Source organism: Microtus pennsylvanicus, chromosome 8 (genome assembly GCF_037038515.1).
Source record: "Microtus pennsylvanicus isolate mMicPen1 chromosome 8, mMicPen1.hap1, whole genome shotgun sequence".
NCBI classification, from domain to species: Eukaryota; Metazoa; Chordata; class Mammalia; order Rodentia; family Cricetidae; genus Microtus; species Microtus pennsylvanicus.
This window is the reverse complement of record NC_134586.1, coordinates 55,674,253-55,699,146: the sequence shown is the minus strand read 5'-3', so window position 1 is coordinate 55,699,146 and position 24,894 is coordinate 55,674,253. Positions and strand designations below refer to the sequence as shown.

The window sequence follows — 24,894 nt, the reverse complement described above, 5'->3', positions numbered from 1 at the left end:
GCCTCCCAAGTGTTGGGATTAAAGGTGTGTACTACCACATCCAAAAACTCTCTTCCTTTTTTTTTTGTTTTTTACTTTAAGAACTTCAACTTTTAGCCTGCACATATTTTTAACACATTGTAAATCATTTAAAATTTTTCTTTGTCTTTGAATCTTTACTCTATATCTTCAGCACACACAAGACCAAGACAGCTTCCCCTGCAACATGCCTTTCTGACCAGTCTCAGCCTCCTCCATGAACTATCCAGTAACCATTAGAAGAAGAACAGGTACACTGTCCCCTTTATCTTTGGTGGATCTGTACTGAGGCCCAAGAAGATGGCTGAAACCACAGCTGGTACCAACCCCTATGTGACGGTTAATCTTGACTATATAATGATTGATATAATGTGTCTCAGGTTACTAAAGCACACTCCAGGGTGTCTATGAGGTTGTCTCCAGAGGTGATTAGATTCTGAAAGTTCTGACCTGATCCATGGTTTGATCAAATTTGATGGATTCAAATTTGGAAGGTGCTGTGGCTGCAGAAGGTGGGGTCTGGTTGGAGGAAGTGGGTTGTTAGGGCTGTGTTTTTGAAGAGTGTGTGTGGGCCCTGGCCCTGGTCTGGTACTCCGGTACTCCTCTTGGCTTCCTGGCCATCATAATGTGAGCAGCTTTGCTCCTCCATACCCTTCAGCCATGATGATTCACCTCACCACAGTCCAGCACAAGGCAGCCAGCTTGCCATGGATGGAACCCTCTGCAACCATGAGCCAGAATAAACTTCCCTTCCTTTAAACTATTGGCTTTAGACATTTGTCATGGGGATGAAAACTCTAATACTTGCTGTAATTTAGTGCCTTTTTCATCTTTACGAACCACTCAGGCACCGTGGCCATAAATTCTGAAGTTTGAAGTATGACAGCAAACAAGCTGATTTCTTTTTTTCCTTTCCATGACTGCAGACAGATGATTCATTCCTACCACACTCAGCTACAATCTTCCTTAGTAGGTCAGGAACTTTTCACCTCTGCACTGAGAGCAAGCACTTAACAGCTGTTCCCTGGTGCATCTCAGTTGCCATCATCTCTACTCTCATGTTTTGGAATCACTGTTAATGAAATGAGGGTCACTTGAGTACAAGCACTGTGATATTGCCATAGAACTGGTGACCGGGACAGCCAATGAATGACTAACAAGGGTAACATATACAGCATGGATACACTAGACATGTCCTAGGAAAGATGGAACAGAAGGGCATAAGCTTTACCACACTGATTAGTGTGATGTTACAAACAGCATGAGGGCTGAAGAGAGGCTCAATGAGTAAAAGCACTTGCTACTCTTCCAGAGGAACCCAGTCCAGTTCACAGCACCCATACCAAGTGGTACATAAACTCCTATAACTCCAACTTCAGGGGATCAATGTCCTCTTCTAGACTATGTGGGTACCTCTTCATGTGGCACCCTCCCCTCCACACAAATAAAAATAAATATCTGAAAGGACGAGGAGTTTTTTGTTAATAAACAGCATGATTTTTTTCTGGGATTTTCATTTAATATTTTTATATTATGATTGAGCATAGCTAACTGAACCACAGAAAACACAACCTTAGATAGGAAGAACAACTGAGGTTCCCAGCAATAAATGTTCCAGGTGCATAAGAACTGTTGAAAAGGCATTAGGCTCCCTATGTAGCAATTCAGTGCAGGTATCAGAGCATGAAGCAAGGGTCACACTGCTCTGCACAGGCAGGGGGGTGATCATGGGATGTGGGAATAGCCAAAAGGCCCAAATGGTCTTCTGGACTCAGAGGGCTACAGATAAGGTCCCAGTGAGTACCCGGGAGCTGATGATTCCATGAAGCCACTTTCAGCCTGAAGACAAGCTAGAGACAGCTACAGGAAAGGAAATCCTCAGGAGCAGAGACCAAGAATTCTTGTGTTTTACTTTGTCATTTGATCTCAGCTAGGAGAGAAGAGAAAGTATGCAGGGACGCTAGAGGAGAGCAGAGCAAGAATGAAAACAAGTGTGTCTCATATACACATGTGTGTGCAGGCATACATCTCAATCCTAACCTCCTTCTAGGTTGTACTGTTTTACAAAGCCATGCCTGTCCTGTGAGCCTCTGGGGAGGTCCCTCCAGGGAGGGACCAAGTAGTTTAGGTTGTTGCTGAAACACTGAGAAGTCCTAGATGTTGCCACGCATAGAAATTAATTCTGACTCCTAGCAATTCCATATGTCCTTCTGTGGTGGCTAATCTTGACTGTCAACATGTCTGGATCTGTGTGCTTCTTAGTTTTTATTGTCAGTTTGAGGCTACCTAGAGTCAACTGGAAAGAAGAAATCTCAGTTGATGAACTGCTCAGGTCAGACTGGCCTGAGCCTATGGCCAAGTCTGAGAGGAAATGTCTTGATTGATGAATGATGTAGGAGGTCCCAGTCCATTGCAGGAAGGCCCTTCCCTAGGCAGGTGGATCTGGACTATATAAGAAAACTAGCCAAGTGTGAGCCAGTGAGTGAGTCAGTAAGCAGTATTCTTTTGTAGTTTCTGCTTCAGCTCTTGCTGACATCCCTTGATGATGGATTGTGACCAGGGAGCTGTAAGCTAAAATAAACTTTCTCCTCCCGCAAGGTGCTTTTGATCAGAGTGCTTTATCATAGAAGCAGAAAGCAAGCCAGAACACCTCCATAACCTGACCCCCCTTAGTGTTTGTGAATCCCCCTGTGATTGTTTCTCATGGCTGCCAGGGCAACTGGCCACTCTCTTTGAAATCGCAACCAGTCTGATCTCCATAGGGAAGTCTTTTGTGTGAACTCTTTGCCACTGCTTTTAGGGTATCTCCAACTGTGGGTGCAATTCAACAAACATGGAGTCAGCAGGCATTTACCAACAAGGTTACATTTTTTTTTTGCCTCCTGTCTGTAAAATGAAGACTATATGGTGTCCCAGACATGAGGCTGCTTTGTAGATGCTCTGAGGCTGACCATGACGCTTATAAGAATATTGGAGACTTTTGGAACAGCCGCAGCATTTGAAGAGCTGAGTCACACATGGACCTGGTATGGAGCAAGTCAAGGAATGTTTGTGGTGGGAAGCTGTGGCAAAACAGTTTGTACCTCATCTCACATTCACAGGATGCCCTGAACGCTATCAAGTTGCATTGCTGGTTCAAGAGCAGAAGCAGCCAACTTGGAAACAAGAAGCAGAATGCTGTAGAATTCCTGAGACGATAAGGTATCCATGATTTATGTGCAGGTGTGCACACAAATGTACCCATAGGGGCATGCATCTATACACAGGGAGATTAATATGTGAGATTGGGGTAGGCAGGTGTGCCTGTGTGGGTATGGGTATAGGTATTCATTTTGCATAAATATGCACATGTTGGTATATCTGTATGCTAATTCCTGTGCATGGATGCATGTGTTTGATGGCTGCATAGGCATAAATCTATATGTTGCGCCTTGGGGCACATGGTATGCATACTCTTGACTATGGCTCTGTCATCAGTGAGCATAGGAAGAGGCAGCAGAGGATCAAAAGTGTTCTCGAACCCTCTGGTTCCTTTCAAGGAAGATGAGCACTCAGAATAGGATGGGCTTTCTAAACTGAGGGGGACAGGTACGAGATCATAGGGACACTCTTACACTTGCCGACAGGTCTTCAAAGCCAAGAAGATCCAGTCGCTGTGCAGGTGCTGAGGTCTCAGATGCTGTAGTTTGTGTTGTTAGAGAATCCAGAAGAGCAATAATTTGAAAGGGGAAGGACAAGGACATGGTGGAAGAGAAGGTGAGTCAGTCTGTCTCCATGCTTCACCTGCTACACAGGTAGCCAAGGGCTTCAGCAAGCAAATAAGGGCAGGTACTGGCAAAGGACTGCTCAGGCTGGTGTGCACTGGCATGCCAAGTCCTTCTGGGCTCTACACATTGAAATCTTCATCACCAAGACAGCTAGGGTCTGCAGGGGGGCTCTGCCATTCTGAATAAATGCCTACCCAAACAAGAGGGTCAACATGAGCAATGCAGAGTAGCACAGAAAGAGACTCTGAGTGGCGGGGGATAGAAATGTCTGTTTCTCACACAGCAGCTGACACCAGGGTCCACGTTTGTGCGTCACAGACTGTGGGATTCCATGGCAACAGCCGGGTGGGTAAATTGTTCAGGCTGGGCTGCTCTCTGCTATGGGAGATCCAAACTTGGTCCTGAGTACTGGCATCTCAGTACTAACACCCACAAATAAATCTCCCTAGGCAAGAAGGGATTCTGTCATTTGCAGTGAAGTGCCAGGATTAGTATAAATTCAAGTCTGAAGGAAGCCACCACCAGTCTTGTATGATGACAAGCAGAAAAGCCTAAGAAAAACAAGTAAAAATCAAGTGCAATCTGCCACATGAGGTCATTATTGCTACACTCTTCAAGTCTATGGTACACCAGCTTTCCTAGGCATCTTTTGCTGTAGCTGAAGTGACACAGCTGACAATGTTCTGTGCCAGCCTCATTCACTTGATGTGAATTAAAGCAACATTCCTGTCACCTTGACCTGGAGATCCTCAAGCTCCCAGACCAAGGCAGGCCCCTCTCCATCCACTCTGGAGCACTTTGCCCTGAGTATTCAATCCAAGTTATACACCCGATGCCCATAGCCAGGAGATCCAGACCTGTCTTTTTTCTTTCCCAGCTTCTTAGGGGTCCTATATACATTTAGCTGCCTGCTTTAGCCACACACATTCCACTCCATGTTCCCTGCCCACTGCCAGACACCCCAGCTTCAGCACCTTAAAATTTGCTGTCCCCACTGCCTGGGAGCTGTTCCTGGCTCCTGAATTAAATGCTTCCCTCCCATCTTTCACACTACACTTCAGATACCGCCTCCTAGAAGACCTCCCTGTATATCGTCCTCTCAATAGCCATGACTCCCACCTCATTGCCCCCACCTATCTTTACAGGGACACATCATGACCTGAAGCAAGCTGCCCTGGTTGTCTGTTTGCTGTCTTCTGCTTAGAGAGGGCAAGCAAGGTCTGTCTTACTTGTCACGATGTTCTGTGTGGGTTCACTGTGGAATGCTTCAGAACATTTGCAGCAGCAACATCATAGGGCAGTGGCCACCTTTTCTTGCTATTGTACAGGATTATCCTCTGAGCCAAACCGCCACCATCTTCATCAGATCATTAGGGCCTACTTGTTAAAGATCATTGCGGCTGGGTTTGCGGACATTCTCTCTGAGAAGGGATGTGGGAAGGGTCACCTGAATAGTAAGCTACTCCTCGCCCCCTGCCAGCCAGTTGTGTGCAGTTCTACCCAAATTGTATGTGGCCTCAGGGACTCAGAGAGAGCCTAGAATATAAAAAATGGGGAATAAGGGAATAGGGCTCAATCTACAATGGGAAAGTAATCACCCCTGCTTGGTAAAGACTTTCCAATGTGGCCTTTCTTGGAGTGGGAGCACCCACGATCCTCTAAGTAACCCATGCTCTGTAAGAAAGCCAAATAAACTCATTGGTTCTCCAAAGTGAACTTGGGAGGAACTGTGCCTCAGTGTGTCGGTCTCAGTTTGCGACTTAGAGAGGGGAAATGATGTTGTATATTGGTATGGGAGGTCCTTCTGTATATGTGTTGCTTTTGTTGGTTAATGAATAAAGAATCTGCCTTGGCCTATGATAGGGTAGAATATAGCTAGGTGCAGGGGTGGGGATGGGGGACTAAACTGAATGCTGGGAGAAAGAGATGCCATAAAGCCACAAAAAAAAAAAAAAGACACAAATCACTAGGGAGAACCTTGCCAGTTGGCCATGAACCTCATGGCAAAACGTAAAATAATAAAAATGGGTTAATTTAAGAGATAAGAGTGAGCTAAAAAATATTCATAATAGTCAAGCAGCTTTGAAATTAATACAGTTTCTGTGGACTATTTCGGTTCTGGGCAGCCGGGAACAAACAAGTGGCCTCCATACAACAGTATATGATGTGCTCATTTGTAGATGCACCCACTTTCTAACCACAAAGACTATGTAGAGAATATCTCCATGTCTGACAGTCTAGTGACAGTCTAGTCCCTGTCTCTAACAATGGCCTCAGCTAGTGGGCTCAGAAGTACAGCTCAAATGGAGCAGCTGGATGTTCACAGGCACCACCATGCTACATCCCCAAGAGTCTGAACTAAATCCATGACAGCAGCCCCCACCAGGCCTGGCCATACGTAGACAACATCTAGGTCAGCACTGCCCAGTCATCATCCAGAGATTAGACTTGATTCTAGAGATCCTGGATGGACCGGGTGTGCATTCTAACAAGCTTCCAGAAGAGGCCTCTGGCAGCCCATCCTCACACTGCCTTCTGGTTCCATCAGGGTCAGTACCATCAGGGCTACACACTCACTCAGCTCCTAGCACTGTGCTTCTGCCCGCCCCACTCCCCTCTCTGGTCCACTGGTTATAGACCCAGCAGGAAGCACAAACTTGTCCCCACCTTGCTGCTCTAGGCAACTATCTTTATATGGCTGAGTGAGTGGGTTCATGTCTGTACTTTTGCATAAATATGTGCGAGGAAGTTATTATGTGAATCCATGTGTGTGTCGTGTGTGTGTGTGTGTGTGTGTGCATGCGCGCAGTGGCAAGACCCCCAGCTACACCATATCTGCTACTCATTCCTTCTGTATCCTCACTTCATTCATGCTCTCCTGTTGCAGCCATAGTTTCAAATCTACAGTCTATCCTTATGCCAACATCCACCAACACACATCAGGAGGCTCTCACAGTTATCCTCTCCGTTAGGTTCAGTGACTTGCCCCAGGCCACACAGCAGGCAAGGAAAAGAACAGGGACTATGTGCTTCCCAAGTCTCATGTGGAAGTCTGTGACAGCAGCTGTAAGAAAAGGCAGAAACAATCGAGCAACAAAAAGATGTCAGCATTTGGGCTATACCACATTTATCTTGTCTTTCCATTGCCACAGCTCCTCCCTGACATCACAGCTGCAAGAACTGGTTTGCTCCTAAGGGACACCACAGGCTCAGGCCACAGATGGACATTAGTTATGTCAGCTATTTCTTCATAGTGATAGAAAGCTGGCTTGCACAGCCACAGTGACTCTTGCCTTGCTTTTCCCTAGGGGGAAGGCCCTATGGGGAAGAACAGCTCCCTACACCCTTAGGCCGTGACTCCAAACCCAGTCTTGTGGTGGGTGCTTCCTGTGAGATGACAGGCACAAGGAGGAATGGGAACCCATATCAGGGTGTGCTGAAGTCACTTACTCTGAAGTGACTGAACTGGCAGGAAGAGTATGTAGCTTCTGTATCCTACCCTTTCTTGTGACACGGGGGACCTGGAGGTGGTATCTGCATATCTCATCAAGAGTTAGACTCTGGTTTGTGGCTCAACCATCTATCTTGAAACATATGTGGTTATCGCAGAGCTTGGGCTGAGGACCTGTTCAGCAGAAGGTAATGTGCTTAGAACATGCAAAGCCCTGAGTTCCATCCCCTACACCTTAGTATAAAGAGAAGGCTTTTGTTACTGAGCCAGTCTCTTCTCACTGGCTGTGGCTCCTCACTGACTGCAACCTCACTGTGTGGAACAGACATGAGACTGAAGGCCGGGCTAGTTTCTCCTCATTGCCTAGGCTGTATGTTGGACACAGCCTGCCCCTACCACCACCCGGAGCCCGACCAGTGTTCCGTTTCAGGCAGGGAAGGTCATTAATTCTGAGCAGAGCTCATACTGGTGCCTGAAAAAAAAATGCCTTAGGTAAAAGAAGTTTCTGGAACTCAAAGCCTCACTGATAATCCTGCCACGGGTAGTCAGTGACTAGAGGACACTCTCAGTGATTCATACACCAAACAAGGCCCTGTGTGTGAGGCCTCTGCCTGAAAACAGGATGTATGGACTGAATTCTCGTATGTCCTACCTTTCTAAAAATCATCTGTCTTCACAAGTTTGTTTTTCTCATTAAGCAGGTTCCAGAGACAGCTAAAGAGGAGACTTAAGATCATTCCTGGGTTCCTGTTCTGTCTTTAGCCCTGATTGCCACCATGTCTTTTATTCTGATATTTGACAGAGAGAAACCATGTAGGCAGTCCCTAGGGACAGAATCCTCAGTCACTGTGTGACAGGCATAGCCACCCCTGAGGGACACACTGCATGGTGCCCTTCACCCAGACACCAAACATGGCTTGGTTTTAAGGCAGAGGTTCTCAACCTGTGGGCTGTGACTCCTTTGGGGGGGTCAAACAACTCTTTCACAGGGGTCACATGTCAAATATCCTGCATATCAGATATTTACATGACAATTCACAACAGTAGCAAAATTACAGTTATGATGTATCAACTAAACAATTGTGGTTGGGGGGTCACCACAGTGCAAAGCACTGTATTAAAGGATCATAGCATTAGGAAGGCCGAGAATCACTGTTCTAGAGCCAGGGCGACAGTCCTTTCCAAGGGAGTTCTAATTCCCACGGTCCTGGAGTCCCTTCTTCTTCCATATTGCAAGAAGGGAAAAGTACAGTCATCTCTCTCACCCTTTTGCATTCAAAGGTGTATGTCTGACGAGAGACAGAGAGGTGCTCAGTGGTAGGACTTGCTTAAAGTCACAGCAGGGAGTGGAGGCAAGATCAAGGGATATAAAACCTAACAGGCACTGCCAAAGCAGTCCCTAGCAGAGGTACAGCTAACGGCTCTGTGCTCAGTCTGTCCTCACACCAGCCTCCCGGGAAGCAGAAAGCTGTGTGGTCACCAGGCTGGTTCTGCTTTGAAAGTGACCTTTGTCACATCTGTGGGTTTGGGGTTACAAGGTCTGGTTCTTCACCAGGCCACAAATGTTGCGGTCATTCAGGCTCCCAGTTCCTTCCATGAGCATATATTCATGGACTCAGACTCTGTCCTGTCACACTCCCCACCTGTCCCCATTGAGTTCCTGGAGTCCACACCCTGTCGAGGCACCGGACCCTCTCCAGCAAACCTTTCTGTCTCTTCTTCGACATCGTCATCTTGGTTGGGCAGAGCCTTCCCTCTTGGTGTTTATCACATAACATTAGACATCAGCTGGGCTGCTGGCCTCTAGAGTCCAGCAGAGTACTGACTTCCCCAGGGGTTCTGGGTGCTTAAAAAAACTTTACTGAGTCAGTGGAACTGAGGAAGAATAGGCTCGTCCAGGTCACATGAGCCCTAATGGTGAGGGCAGTCCTGCTGTGAAGGCTGAGGTGGCCAGTTTGAGACCCTGTAAGAAGCCCGTGTGACTTGAAGAAGGGACTACAGCACTTGTACTTCTCCTGCCTCACCTCCTCCTGGGCTGATGGTTAGAAGGCTTTGTGATGCCATAGTTCAGTTTCAGAGGGTTCAGCCCTGGTTGCTAAGCCCTGCTGCTTTGGCCTGTGACAGCTCAGCATACCGCAGTGGAAACACACAGTAAAAAAAAAAAAAAACCACACACAAAAAAAACATCCTATAGAGGCCAGGAACTAAGAGCACACCATAGAAACACCACTTCCGTCCACTAGGCTCCATCTCTTAAAGATTCAACTACCTTCCATTAGTGTCACAAGCTAGGGACCGAGTTTATAACACATAGGCTTTTGAGGGGTACATGCAAGTTCCAAACCATAACAGCTGCCTTAAAAGTTCCCTGTGTGAAGCTCCTGGAAGGGCCCAGGCAGAGGAAGTGCCCTGGGTCTCGGGATTAGGGTACAGTCTAAGAGGCTCCTGGAAGAATCACAAGAAGTCACTACCACCAGGAGAACAGGAACATACTATACTATCTAGAGTTTTCCAGAAGCCTGGTCTGAGCTCCAGGTATAACAACTAGGCTGAGCCAGTCCTACACACCTCAGCATAGAGTAGGTAGAACCCTTCATACAAAAGTGATTTCTTCATTCATCCCTTCCTTCTCTCCCTCCTTCCTTCCTACCTTAGGTAAACTTTCTGAAGACAGTGGGCTCTCGTCATCCAGCTAGTTGTGGTAAAGGGTAAATCAAGGGCTGGGGGACAGGTACCATAGTGGCCAGGAGGTACCAGAGCAGGGCTGGCACACAGGGGAGTCTGTTCACCAGTTATCAAATGAAGGAAAGGGGTAAGAACGGCCATGCTGTATATGCCAACCTAGATCAAAGAAAGTTGGGAAAGAAAGGTATGGGGGACTTGGTGTGCACAAGCAACAGGAAGTCGAAGCAGGTTCCTGAGCAAGGGTGACATGGTAAAAGCAGTTCTCTGAAGGATAACATCTGCTACCTAGAGTGAACAAAAGTATAGCCAAAGCCAGTACGTGTAGTAGGATCAAAAACCCATTGCCATTGTTCTTGAGTTCTCAGTAGTCCTCATTGTCCGCTATGTTCAGCGAGTCCGGTTTGATCCCAGGCTTTTTCAGACCCAGGCCAGCTGGCCTTGGTGAGTTCCCGATAGAACATCCCCATTGTCTCAGTGTGTGGGTGCACCCCTCGCGGTCCTGAGTTCCTTGCTTGTGCTCTCTCTCCTTCTGCTCCTGATTTAGACCTTGCTGGCTTTGTGGGAGCCTAGGCAGTTTGGATGCTCACCTTACTAGACCTGGATGGAGGTGGGTGGTCCCTGGACTTCCCACAGGGCAGGGAACCCTGATCGCTCTTTGGGCTGATGAGGGAGGGGGACTTGATTGGGGGAGGGGGAGGGAAATGGGAGGTGGTGGCGGGGAAGAGACAGAAATCTTTAATAAATAAATAAATTAAAAAAAAAGAAAGTATAGCCAAAGAGTAGAACAAAGCTGTGGTGATAGACCTGACTCAAAGCTGCTAATGTCCCCAAAGTGTCTAAGCCACTTGCCTCATTTCCCCTACACAGGGTCATTCTGAGAGGTGGGACTGCCACTGTCCCCTTTGTGCTTGAAGTAGCATGGTCAGGAGGTGATGTCACAGGACCCCAAACCCAGGCAGTCTACTCAGAGCAGGTGATACTATAGAGGACATGGCAGTGACATTGTGTCCCCTGTGCACACTAATTTGAGAGCAAGTCCCTTCCTCGAGCTTGCAGGCAAACCCTGGGAAGAACCCTGCATCTGAGTTCTTGCAGTAGGTGACTTCACAGGATGGCTCTGAAAGACCCGGGGCCTGCAAACTGCCTGCACTGGGACCTCTCTCTAGCTCTTTACTTTGCTTTTAGTTCTTCAAGGTGTCACTGGTATTAAGAAACCTTGGAAAACTTCCAAGGCCCTTCCCTTTCAGTCCTGGATCAGTCAGTCACCTTGAAACCCAACTCAGTGCTCCCTTGAGATGGCCACATGGTTGACAGTGTTTAGTGTGCCGTGTCCACACTGAGTGGCCCAGCCTATGTCCCCTCCACAGGCTGGACAAGACCTTGCTTAGAAGCAGACCTACCTGAGCTCAGCCCCTTACCACCACAGGGCACCAGCAGTTGTTAATGTCCCAGAGGGAGGCACCCCAGGGCCTGACTCAGCTCTAATACCTGCCACTGAGACCTAGCTTAGAGTAGCCTTATCCTGCTTGACAGAGGGGCCTTGGGCTTCTGGGAAAGATGGCTCCTGAAAGGGTAAATTTGTCTTGTCTCTGACAACAGAGGGCCTTGGAAAACTCCAGAAGCCTTGTTCAAGCTTGTTCTTGATCACTGGGGTCTAAACGTCAATAGGTTTGGACTTTGAGTGGGTCCTATTACTTGGAACCTTGGTTTCTCCAATTATCACCCTTGAGGTTGGTCTAGGCCAATGCTTTTTTTTTATTGCTTTATAAATAATATCATTCAAAATTTCCACTTCTTCCCCTCCTCCCATTTCCCTCCTGTTCCCCCACTCACCCTGCCCCCTCCCCCTCCAGTCCTAAGAGAGGGCAGGTTACCCTGCCCTGTGGGAAGTCCAAGGCCCTCCCCACTCCATCCAAATAGAACAGGTTCCCAAAAAGCCAGTACATGCAGTAGAGACAAATCCCAGTGCCATCATCATTGGCTTCTTAGTCTGCCCCAATTGCCAGCCACATTCAGAGGGTCCAGTTTGATCCCATGCTTGTTTAGTCCCAGTCCAGTTGTAGGCAGATGCTTCTTAGTGTGATCTGGGAAACAGCAACAGTAGCATCACCTGGGGAACTCACAAAAATGTAGACTTTCCAGCTCCACAGCCCTCCTAATGTAGAACTTTGGGCAGCTGCTATGCTAGTACATAAGGATCTCTCTGGGTGCAAATGAAGTATGGCAGCCCTAGAACACAGGATCTCAGACCAAATATCCTGTGGGTCCTCAGAGGAAGCTGCCTCTGCTCAGTGTCTATAGACAAACGAGGACAAGGACATGTCTATTGGTACATACGCTTAGTTGAATGGTCACCTGCATGGCTCCCCAAATACTTTGCATCTCACCTGTTCGATGTCTAGGAGGGGCAGAGGGGATGGTACACACCCTGTGTCCAAGCACATACTAAGTGCCCATGACCCTGGGCCCTTACTGTCAGTGTGCTATGTGTGATGTGTGCAGGAGACACCAGGCTTCTCTCATCTCCAGATCTGAAGCCCATACTCCCAGTGGGCCCTGGGTGTTCTGGACTAGTTAGTACAGCACCTGAATTAAACTTTTGTATACACTGCTCTGAGAGTCAGGCAAGGGACCAAGATGTATGACCAACACACTGTGGCTGTACAGTGTGGTGTCCTGGGGAGTCTCACGGGAAGGCTTTGTGCTATGGGCCAGGCAGAGGCTAGTGTTATCACCATAAGCTAACATCACTTTCCCTGCACAGCCACACATTCAGCCCTCCCACACTCTACTGTCCCCCGACCCCTCTAATAACTCCACTGTCTCCCATAGCTGCTCTGCACTCACAGGTGATGACTCATTCTGGCTCTCCTTTCCTTAGCAACCTCATGGCTGCCCCTCATGTACTTGTAACCTAAACAGGACCTGGGTTTATCTATGACCCCCTCAACCTTACCTTGGGCTGCCTACCTCCCTTAAATTCTGGGCCACTCTTGTCTCAAGGCCCTTTGCTCTTTCCATTCCTTCCTCCTGAATCCTTCCTGACCACATTCACAGGATGTCTTTAGGTCTTCAGGTTTCCAGTGACCCTTCTCAGCAAGAGAAGTAGACCTGAGTTGGGGGAACGCCCCTTCTCATGCTCAAACTTCCTACCCCTTCCCTCACTACCCAATGTGATCTCTATTTGAACGTGTACTTGTTCTCAGCTACCCATAGGCCTCAGGAGCTGCCCACAATAACCAATGGCTTTAAATTCTGGCCTGACTACTTTAGCAGCTCGGTGACTCTACATAAGTTACTTAACCTCTCTGTACCTCCATTTCTTCATTTGTAAAACTCACCCTTACTTCATTAGATGAGTACAAGCTGCCTGAATATAGCATGTGTCCAATCAGCTATTATTAGCATCATTATGTGCCATGGGCCAAGGGCTCCTGGGCAGCAGTCCAGAGCTTGGGCTCTAGTCCAACCCCCATCCAGTATGACCTTGGGCAAGTCTTTTTCCTTAAATGTGCCCTCCAGCTGCAGAATCTGGTTGTTCTCAGGAAGGCTCTGAAACCAGTGTAGATTAAAGCCTGCCCACAAAAATCTCCAACATTCCTCCTAAAAGGAGGGGCGAGGACCTTCTCTAGGCTACTGGCTCACTGTGTGTGTCTGTCCATTTGTGCTCTCTAACACGATACTGTAAGCTGGATGGCTTACAAACGAGGGTGACTCTCTGTACCTAGTTCTGAAAGCTGCAAGGCTGAATCAAGTGGTCAGCAGATCCAGTGTGTGTCAAAAGCCTGCTTTCTGGTTCACAGACGGAGGTGGTGCCTTCTACCTCAGCCCTTGCATGACCAAAGGCACCAGGGCTCTCTGTGATGGTTTCTTTTACAAAGACACTAGTCCACACATCAGAGCTCTGCCCCAGCCCCTGCCCCACTCCCTGCATCCAAGCCTCCCAATACTTTGCTTTGAAATTAGATTTCTACATTGACCTTGGGGCTAGATACAATGTTCGGCGCACAGTTCTGTTCATCGCCAATGAACAGGAGGAGGCACTTGTCAGGTCACCACAGTCACTGATGGGCAGCCCTGCTCTCTGGGATTGTTCACCACAGGACCATTCACGTAGCCTTTAGCCAACTCCAGCACTGACTCCACAGTTCCCACCAGGAGATCCACATGTCACAGTTCCCCCATACGAATTTATCCCCCAGTCTCAAGCCTCAAAACAGACTTCTGCTCTACCCCTCCAGTTCCCTGTCTGCTGCATCTCCACCACAGCCAGGAAGACCAGGCTGGAGACACATTGCCATTCTAGCTTTCTCTGGATCTTTGCTTTCTCATGTCCCCACTGAGATGTGCCCGGCTTCTTTGAGGGCATACCTAGGTCCCACCTCTCTACACTGTAGGATGGCCCTGGGCAATGCCAGAGTTAACTTTCCTAGGACATTCTCCACTCTTCTGGAAGGCAGCTAGTGCCTGCTGCTCTTTCAAGCCTCCACTCATAAGATGCCTCCTCAGAGAGCTTCCTGTGACCTCCTGACCTCTTATCACCTGGGTGTCAAAAGCTCTCCAGAGATGAGTTGGACCAAATGACATATGGAGGCACCCCACTGAACACTATTACAAAAGCACAAAGAATGAGAATGGATGAAAGAACAACCTGATGATGTCCACTACCAGAGAGATTATTACCTGCGTGAGACAGCCACCTCATGGGATAAGACGTAAGTAGTCACAGTCCGTTTTCAATATGAAGTATGCTTAGCGTTCTTCATCAGTGACAGATAGCAAGAGGTGCTAGGCCCATCTCTCCCTTAGCAGGCAGCTGCTTGTCTCAGAACTCTGAGAGCTGGAGAGTTATAGGCAGTCTGATCAGAAAAGGAAACTCTTTCAAGTCCTGGGATACTCATTAGATAAGGCTGTCTCCTAAACCAATAAGATGGGGAGTTTGAGCAAGTCTGGGCCTATAAGAGAAGAGGACAGGAATTGCTCACAATCAGGGTATACCAGCTATTTTTGTTTCTCTTTAAGTTGCATCCTTTCTGCAGATGTTTATTAAAAACTGTTTCATTTTCACTGATCTCTTGAGTTCTTTTTTTAATTTTATTTCCAACAATGGTTGTTACATCCTACGACAAAGGCTGTAATCCTACAATCAGTAGGGAATCTATGTGGGGAAATGTATCCCAAGAGGAAGAGGTTACCTGAGGGCTCAGGAAAACAGAGGTGTCTTAGAGCAAACGTTCTATGTCCGAGTATCCTAGCTGCTGGGTAGCATGCTGGCCTACCCGCAATCCATTCTCCAAGGAGATACATCTGCAACTTCTGATGGGATTCCTCTTCAATGCCAACTCTCTGTCCGGTTCTCTGGGTATGTTTCCCTCCATTGCTTTTCAGGGCAGATCTGCAGCAGGGCTCCTGCCCCAAGGTGGTAGCAGCCTCTTGTTGGTACCCTGCAGTGGAGTCAGTGTCTCCCACCATTACTCAGTTCTGCCTTGTATATCTCCTGGGCTGTTCCACACTGCTTAGCAGGTCTCCTCTCACTCCTGGCAGAGGGCCGTGCTTTGTCCCTGGCTGCCCCACAGGCACAGAGGATGGCCACAACCCCTCTAAGGTTCCCGCAGCTTCTTTAACCAGAAGCCCAGCCCTGAGCACCAGGCAGCCACTAGGGCTCCTCCCCAAGTATGGAGAGTGGCACCCCAGGTAAAACTGCTTCTCGGGGCTAAGTTCACACAGCCAATGCATTTCTGGGAACTGGGACTTATTTGGGGAGGTTTTATTTTTTCCACAAGATTATTCCAATTTTGTCCTTAATGTGTCTTTAAGCAGCTGCCTATGCTCATGAATCATTCACCAGGGGAGCAAGCTCATCCTCTATTCTCCACCCTTCCTTGCTCCTTGATGGGAATGAAAGTAGCACTGCACTAGCCCTGGCCAGGAGCTTTCAGAGGTGTGAGCTGCCCCGGGCTCAATGGAGTCCCTGACAAGCTGTACAGTGTGGAAAGGGAGGCTTACTCAGCTCCAAGGATGGGCCTCCTCCAGTTAGTGACCTAGCCCACATCTAAGCCAAGTTTTCCAGACACCAAATGTTCATGTACCCTAGTGGTCAAAGTCGATCCCACAGCCCAGGATCACAATATCTAGGCTAGAGATCTTCACATTTTGGGGACGGAGCCTGGCCCCTGGGTATGTGTGAGGTGCTTTGAAGAGAAGCAAGAACTGTTAGAATGACAGGTGTAGGCCAAGAAAGATGGATAGGGGCCAGTCGTGTTCAACACATCAGAGACCTGGATAGAGCCTTACTCGTAAGTGAGATCTTATCCTGGAAATTCAATCTCAGCTCTGTGAGCAAATACATCAGGACACCCTCCCCACCTGGACAGGCACACTTTCCTTTGCTCTGCTGCCCCATAGTCACCTCCTTGAGCCTTGTGTCTACCTGCCCCATCTCAGAACCCTGTTGTCCTGATGCTTCTGGCAGATCTCAGAACATTCCTTACCAGGGCCTCTGCACCTGCTGGCTACTCTGCCAGGCTTTTGTGCATCTCCCCCTTTCCCTTCCTTCCTTCCATCTAGATCTGAGCCAAAGCTGTCCTTCCATTGCAACAACTCCACTCCCAGACACTCCACGCCAAAGGATGTTTCACACTCAGAGCTTTCACTTCTGCAAATCTCCCTTAATTGCACTCAGCGCGTCCTGAAATCCTGTTCTGTCCGGTAACATAAGCATCATCTTCCATGGTATGCTGACATCCTGAGGGCAGGGTCAGTCAACTCCTTCCTCACTGGGCCTGTACCAGGCCTATATCAGGATGCAAGCCCTGTAAATACCGCCAAAGCTTGAGTGTGGGAGAGATCTTTTCATAGACATGAACTGTGATCAAGGAAGGCTCAGTAGAATATCTGTACACAGACGATCATTACCAGAGATGAAAATCTGACAAAAAGTGGTATTTACAGCAGCTGAAAATACCCAACACCTGGAAAGGAGTCATGCTGGAGGGAAGAGGCTGGGAAAGTGGGCTCTTCGGCATTTCTGTAAGTTGCCTACTTTGCAGTTACTTTAAAAGCTGAATCTCCAGCTAGGACTGAGTGTCCTCCCACTCCTAAAGGATCCCCTATCCTCAGCCCAAATCTAGGCAGGCCACTCTGATGGAGCATGAGTCACTATGGAAGGCCCCACAGAGTGAGACTGGCCTGACGCAGGTGACTACCACTGCCTAACATCCAGCATACCAGCTTTACCTGCAGGAGATCTGTCAGGATGTAAAGTTCAGCTGAGATGGAACCTATCTGAAACTGCAAATCCCAAGCCACAAACCCCAGAGGAGACATCCATCAGGAAAGGAGATCCCAAACCCCCAACTGACTGAGAAGAATAAGCACTTCATGATAAAGATCCTCAGCCAAATAGCCAGGGACCCACCTTCCCCATCACATCTAAACATAGGTGGAAGAATATGCTTGCTGAATTGAATACACCCATGATTCATCCATTCACTCATTTGCTCATCTATCCCTCCCTTTTCCCACCACTATCCATATATCCACACTTCCACTCACTCAGGTACATATCTCTCTGCCCTTCCCCTCGCTTATCCCCCTGTTAGTCTCTCCATCCCAATCACACAGGACCCAAAACAATCAGCTTGTAGAGAGTAAGGGTTTATTTGACTCCTTGTTTGGAGGGCTCCACTGCAAAAATGGGCAGAATCACTGCCTCTGAGCCTGAGCACATCATGGTGGAAGCCAGGAAACAAAAGAGAAGAGAAGTGTTGTGAGATCTCTCCTCAGGACACATGGCGCAGAGTCTACGCATCGCACATTAGGAAGTGATGACAGATCAAAGTCAAGGGACACAATGTCTGTGTTCCAGATATTGGGAACTGATGACATATCAAAGTAACACTTTTACCACAGTTCAACTTAGCAAACCCTTGATTTCACTGGGGTTAATTACAGGAGCAGGAACAACTTAATGCAGCTACATCACCAAAAGGCCCACCTCAACACAGGTGAATTCACGGAAGCTGCATCCCTGGAGCTCTCTGCATACAGGCATGCACCTCCACAAGTCTGCGATTCTCCTCAAGACACTCTCAGCAGCAGTTTGCTGTGCTGTGGCCTTAGGGTGGAGACCTCATGAATTGTGTGAGTTGTAGCTTTCCAAAACGCAGAAAACTGTTTACTTTTTAAATCTTGGGAGCCCCCCTCAAGGATGGAATGTTTTGACATGGAAGAAATTGCTACACAAGAAGAAACCAGAGTCCCACAGGCACCTTCAGTGACACACTTCCAATGTCTTAAGTACCTCTTACCAGGCTTCACCTCTTAAAGGTTCTACTACATGCATAAATAGCACCACCCTGGGGACCCACTTTAGTGCATGAGCCTCTGTATGGTAGACATTCAAGTTCACAGCCACCCACGAAGGCCTCCAAGCCAGGGCACTGGCTGCCTCAGTCCACTGAAGCCATCACAACAGATCAGTCTGCAGAGCTTGCAAACAAGGCACTGGCCTGTTTCGTCTCCCATTTCAGCGACTCTCTTTGCCTAGGAACAAATCCACACTTCTCTGTACCTTTCTCCTCAGTGCTTTTGTGCAATCCACAACTGGAACCGCTTCCACTTCCCTCCATGCCTGCCTGGGATATCTCCCAGCAGCTACCCTCTGGCTCCTGACCATTCCCCACTGCCTTGCTTCCAGCTGGATGTGCACATGGGGCTGAACCCCTCCTCTACTCCTGAAGACACTAAGTAACCGTAGCCCAGCTTGTGGAGCCTGGCACCCCTCGAGATAGGTCATGTTAGAATTCAGCTGCTGTTCATAAGCAACCTCCCTTCTCTCTTTCACAGACACCTATTGGAACCCTACAGAGGCACTGCCTGTGAGTGCCTGGCTAACACACATGCTGGTGTCAGGGTCTCTTCTCTGAGAACTGAGTTAACGTGGACTCTGGTTCTCTTCAGAGGCCCCACCATGCTGTTGCCTCTGTCTGTTTACCTATGACACTAATAACTCTTCCAATGAACTCCTTATTTCTTAGGTATCCATCTCAGTATCCTCTTGAACCCCACCCCCACATCCAAATCCTATCAAGGCTCAATGTGATCACAGTGAGAGGAGCAGGTGACACTGGTAGTGTGTCAGTTGTAGTTTGAGAGTTCATTTATCAATGCCTTTCATCTTGGAAACAAAATCTTTCAAGTAAAAGCACTATCATTTGCCTCACTCCATAAGTGTGGAAGCAGGCCCAGAAAGGTTGTGTGACTGCCCACAGTCACAGAAGACTTAGATAACAAAGCAAGCTTTGAACCTATCTCAAACATTTATTGGGCTTCAAAGTACATGCTCCAAACTGTCATGCCCTTTGAGAAAATGGTCAGTCTTCCCAGTAAGAGTCAGAGCAGACTTGGACTTAGTTTATGGACTTAGTTAAAGAGGAGGTCTCTTTCTACTACAAGCCTGTAGCCACTGGAGCTGCTGAAGAGCCAGGCTCTGGAGGATGGAGGTGAAGAATAACAGAACCATCTGGAAGGAGCTGAAGATACTCTACAGAGACACTTGTGTCCCTCCCCTTCAGCTAACAGACTCTTCAGACAATAGGCCTCAGGAATTAGATTTCCCCCAGAAATCACCCTAGAGCAACATTGCAAGTCTGAGTTGGAGAAAACTTGTCAGACCAACCTGCAGGAGACTGGAGCCCAGTGATGGGTCAGCAATGGGTGAATCCACACCTTGACCGGGGTTTCTTGACCATCTTGGCCCTCTGCTTAAAACTAAACCTCATGTCAGGTCCCTGAAGATGGACTTGGGAGGAAGGTGGTTATTGGATCTCTTTTTCACCTGTCCCAGTATAGTCACATTTAGGAAACCCATTTACTATCCTTTTCACTGTTTCTTGTTTGTCCTATGGAGAATGAGTGGCCCGACTCATATTTTTGGGGTTCCCAAGCTTTGGCTCTGCCCCTAACAGCCCTGCTAACAGAAGGAAAGGCGAGTCAAGTGTTGTCTCTCTTACTTGCAAGACAAGCAGGGTTCCCTGGCTCTTGATCAAGTTTATTCAATCTTGAATCTGAGCGTTTGGACCCAGGGCTGACACTGGGCCCATCCTCACCTTCCAGTTGCAATGTCCTTGACCCAGATACTTTAGAAACTCAGTGTTTCTAAAGGGGTAGAAAAGCAAACTGAAAGCTGTGTTTCTGTGGGAACACCTTTATGCTTTTGGCCATGCAAATGCTAAGACCCCACTTACAGGGGTTGTTCCCCCTGAGAGGCCAGGTCCTGGCTGCCTATGTGCTGGCTAAGTAACCATCACTCCCAGGCTACCTATTCTAGAACACAGAAAGCCCTCCCTTCACTTTATGCTCACACTGGCCTCTACTGTGGAGAGTCAGCCTGTCAGCCAAGTGAAGGAGAGGGTGAGCAAGTAGAGCAGGGATAAGTACTTCCATGACTTCTTCTGTGATCTCCCACTAATGACCTCCCACTGATGACTCTCGTATTCCCACTGATGACCCACATATCCCTCCACGATCTCCTATTGATGCCCTACACACCCTCCATGGCCTTCCACTAATGACACACATATATCCTCCATGATTTCCCATTGATGGCACATACACCCCTCTGTGACTTCCCACAAATGGCATACACACACGCGCGCACACACACGACCTCCTACTGATGGCACACACCTCCCTCCATTACCCACTACTGATAGCACACACACCCCTCCATGACCACTTACTTAAGGTACACACACCCATCTGTAACTTCCCACTGATCTAGTGCATACATCCCCATGCTTCTGCCAGATCTTCCTTCCATCAATGACATACATGCTCTTTCCATGACCTCCTAATGACATACACACAACCCATCTGTGACTCCCACACTTCTCTTAGGTCCTTTACCTTTACTGATAAAGTGCACGGCCCCCTCTCCATGACCTGCATACCTTTGTCAGGTCTTCCTCCCACTGACAAAGTACATACTCCTTCTGTGACCTTGCCCCTCTTAGGTCCTTTCTCACTCAACACACATCCCAAACTACCATAGCATCAACAGGTTCTCCTTGTGCTAACTATGTGCCCTCTACCCTTGCTAAAACACTGCTAAACTCAAACCCTGATCATTGCTACTTATCACAGTTGCCACAAAGAAGGGTCAAGATAGGTGTGTCTCAGAGGACAATGCTTAAGAACAGGGGTAGAATGGAGGGCCTGTGTACAAGAAACTCCAAGGACAAATTTCAGTTTATGAACATCACCATAATGGGTTGAACAGAGCCTAACCTTCATTCTACACATTTGAACGGAACAGAGAAACAAAAACTCGGCTCAGACACGAATCCAATTGTCTGTAATCAGCATCCATTTCTAACCAGCACGCAAGAGGCCCTTCAGGCAGACAGGAGCCCTATAAACAAACCACCAGCCTCCGGGAGACCAAGATCATAAGGTAATTACTGCAACCATTCTTATCGCTAATAGAGACTTGCATTTTAATAGTGCCTTGTACTACACCCCAAACCTCACAGGCATGTAGTGAGAGCTTGCTGTGTGCTGGCTGTGAAGATACCCTAGGTGCAGCTCACTCTTGGAGAAACAGATAAATGCGCAACTCTGAAATTCTGTGGTGGACCTAGTCACAGAGGAAGAAAATAAAAAGCTGATTCAGCCTCGAGGTGAAGCAGGAGGGTCTGAACCAGGTGACATCCTGATAAGCCTACAGAGGACAGTAAGACATTCTCAGAAACAGAGAACAGAAAGAGCTAAGACAGAGGCAGTAGGCTGTTTTGAGCAAATGACAATCTAGTCTGTGTGGCTGCAGTACAGAAGTAATTCCGAGGGACTGAGGACAGCCGGTGAGACAACACAGAACAGACCACAGTATCTCGCAGGCCATGTGGACCTCCTCGTGAGTCACAGGACACCACCCAAAGGTTATACCTCCTACACTCTCATCTGGTGTCCCCTCAGCTCTCCACTATTCCATCAGAGTCACATCTGGAGCTTGGCGTCAGAGTTGCTTGTCCAACCATCCCAGGCCCCAAGCTGGTTTGTCATGAGTATATTCTTAATCCTTAGAAAGGGAAGAAACTCTTAGAAACAGACATACATTAGGCCATTTTTGGCTGACCCCTAGAACTCCATATTTAAATAACCTGTGGAGTCCTACCATATTCAGACCATGGTTGTCACTCCTCCGGTGGGATATACCCTTGGTATCTAAGAACTCTTAAATGCAAATCCAAGGTTTTTTCTATTTGTTTTTATAAAGTTTTATGTTACTTTATTTGAGACAGGGTTTCTCTGGGTAGCTCTGGTTGGCCTCTCCAACTCACACAAATCTGCCTGCCTCTGCCTCCCTAGTGCTAAGATTAAAGGTGTACACCATCATACCCAGCCTGTTTTTGTAAAATTTTAAAGTCTGAAATATTTTACTTAATCTCATGATCCATTTCTTAATGAAAGATACTACAAAGAAGATGAAAGCACAAGGTTTGACTGGGGAAAATATTTCTAAGTCACATATCTCACAAAGAAGTTGTATCTAAAACATAGAAAGAATACCTGAAACCCAACTGAGAAATGAGCAAAAAGACATGAACAGGCAGTTTATGAGACACACAGATGCCAAATAAGCACACGAAATGCTCAGCATTGTCAGCCATTCCAGAAAAACCAAGGACCATGCAAGAATGTGCCACTGCAGTCTCAGTGTGGTGGCTCAAATGAAAACCGGCATCATATAGAAAGCCAGTGAGGTTGCAGAGAAACCGGATCAGTCACACAAGCAAACACATTGACTGTTCTTCCTTGCCCTTCCCTAAACATGGCATAATAAAACAAGTTTATCACATTTGTCACTACAGTTGTTTGAAAGAAAATGGCCCTCAAAGGAGGTGGCACTATTAGGAGGTGTGGCCTTGTTGGAGTAAGTGTAGTCATGCTGGAGGAAGTGTGTCACTGTGGAGGCAGGCTTCGAGGTTTTATAAATGCTCAAGATACTGCCCAGTGTCTCAAACCACCTCCTACTGCCTGAAAGTCAATATGCACAACACTCAACTACTTCTCCAGCTCCATGTCGGCCTGCATGCCACCATGTTGTACCATGACGACAATGGACTAAACCTCTGAAACTGTAAGCCACTCCAATTAAATGATATTTAAAAGAGTTGCTGTGGTGATGGGTATCTCTTCACTGCAATAGAAATCTTAACTAAGACAGTCACTGCATTCTGAGTCATCTAGAGCTGACTTGAAGTAAGCAGGAGGCAACAGGTGGGTTCTATACCAGGCCTATGAAATATATACAAGGGACCTTTTTGTAACCAAGGTGTATCTTAACTAATTTCCCATGGATACCAAAAAATGAGTGTAGTGACACACACACATTCAGATGAGTCTGAGGACATCATGCACACTAAGAGTCCAACACCACAAAGTACACATCACATAATCTCATCTAGGTATCATTTTTAAAATGACAACATTATAAAAAGGGGGGACAGATCAGCAGTTGCACGATAGGGGGCAGGAAAGACACAAATACAGCTGTCCCCAGTTTTGTGCTTCTGGTATGTTGTGTCGTGATGGTGGGGTGGCTATGATAAAGTTGCTCTGCACACTACACACACAAGGGAGAACAAGCAAAACTGGGGAGACTGCAAGATGGCACCATAGTTCTGTAAGGGGTGACCACGGAGGGAATCAGAGTGCAGAGTGCATGGACATCTCTGTATTATTTCTGAATGCACATGAATCTATAATGATCTCCATATAAAAGGCTTATATTTTTAATCTTAGAGGTTTCTATTGTTTTCTTTTGTAAGGCAATACAAATACAGCTTTGTTTCATGCTTGCCTTCTCTCTCATTCTCCCCAATACTTCTTTCCATCAGAATCCTCACCCTAGGAACCCAGTCATGATGCCTCAGGGAGCACAGGCCACATGAGGAGACCTGGGATGGTAGATGTTCCAGTCCAAGTCACAGTTATGCACTAAGATCCCAGCCCCCCCAAAAGGTATATCAAGACACATAATTGATGAAATGGTCATATGCCCTCAGGCCCTAGGAGCCATAGAGTCACTACCAACCTTCAAGTTTTCCAGTTGGTGTTCCTGTAGTTCAAGGGCAAGCAGGCCTGACCCAGAGATCACAAAAGATGGCCACAAGTGGTGTTACCTTCAAAACCAGTAAGGTTTAGGACTCAAGTGCCTACAGGAGAAATGATTCTTTCCCTCTTAAACCAGAGGTAGAGGCTACCTCTACCCACCACCATCCTTTCTTGCTCCTTCCCTCCCCTAATCCTGTTCCTTTCTTCCTCCAGCACCCTTTTTATATCCCCTCCTTTACTTCTCCCCTTACCCTTTCTCCCTCCTCTCTTGGCCCATTTCTCCCTTTCTCCTCCCCCTGCTTCTCTGAGTCAGGCCTCTGACCTTGCAATCTGCACACGCATGCAGCTGGCCCCGTATAATTACTTGTCTGTTGCCACTTGACCCATCAGCTGGTAAGCAAGCATATGACTGGTGAGCAGCTTGGCAAGTCTCCTTGTTTCCTTTCTAGTGGTAAGGCTTCCTCCCTACCTACTTTGAAAATCTGACATCTTTTCTATGACAAACCCTGTCCCTTGAGTGTGTTAAAAACCTGTCCAGAGGAAAGGGGCAGAGCTACTAAGGAGATCTCAGCTATGTGGGAGGATCTTTTTCACCACCCCATGATCCCTCTGAGTCCTGTGAGTAGCTCCAAACCCCAACCTTTGAGAAAAAGGGCAAGAGAGTCAGGGTGGATGGAGAGCTGGAAAACAGCAACCACAGGGTCCATTCACTATGTCCCAGCAGGTTTGTCTCATGTAAGTGACAGCAGAAGTCAGGTGGGGGTGGCATGGGTCCCAAAGTTAGATCACAATCAAAAAGAATGCTCTCCTGGACAAAGACAGACAGAGAAAGAGAGAGAGAGAGAGAGAGAGAGA

General features: G+C 47.6%; 1 protein-coding gene across 5 annotated transcripts in view; it reads right to left on the bottom strand.

The window, feature by feature from the left end:
- Iqsec1 (IQ motif and Sec7 domain ArfGEF 1) overlaps nucleotides 1-24,894 on the bottom strand; it is a 327,627-nt gene that overhangs the window by 215,619 nt on the left and 87,114 nt on the right. The window lies entirely within an intron of this gene.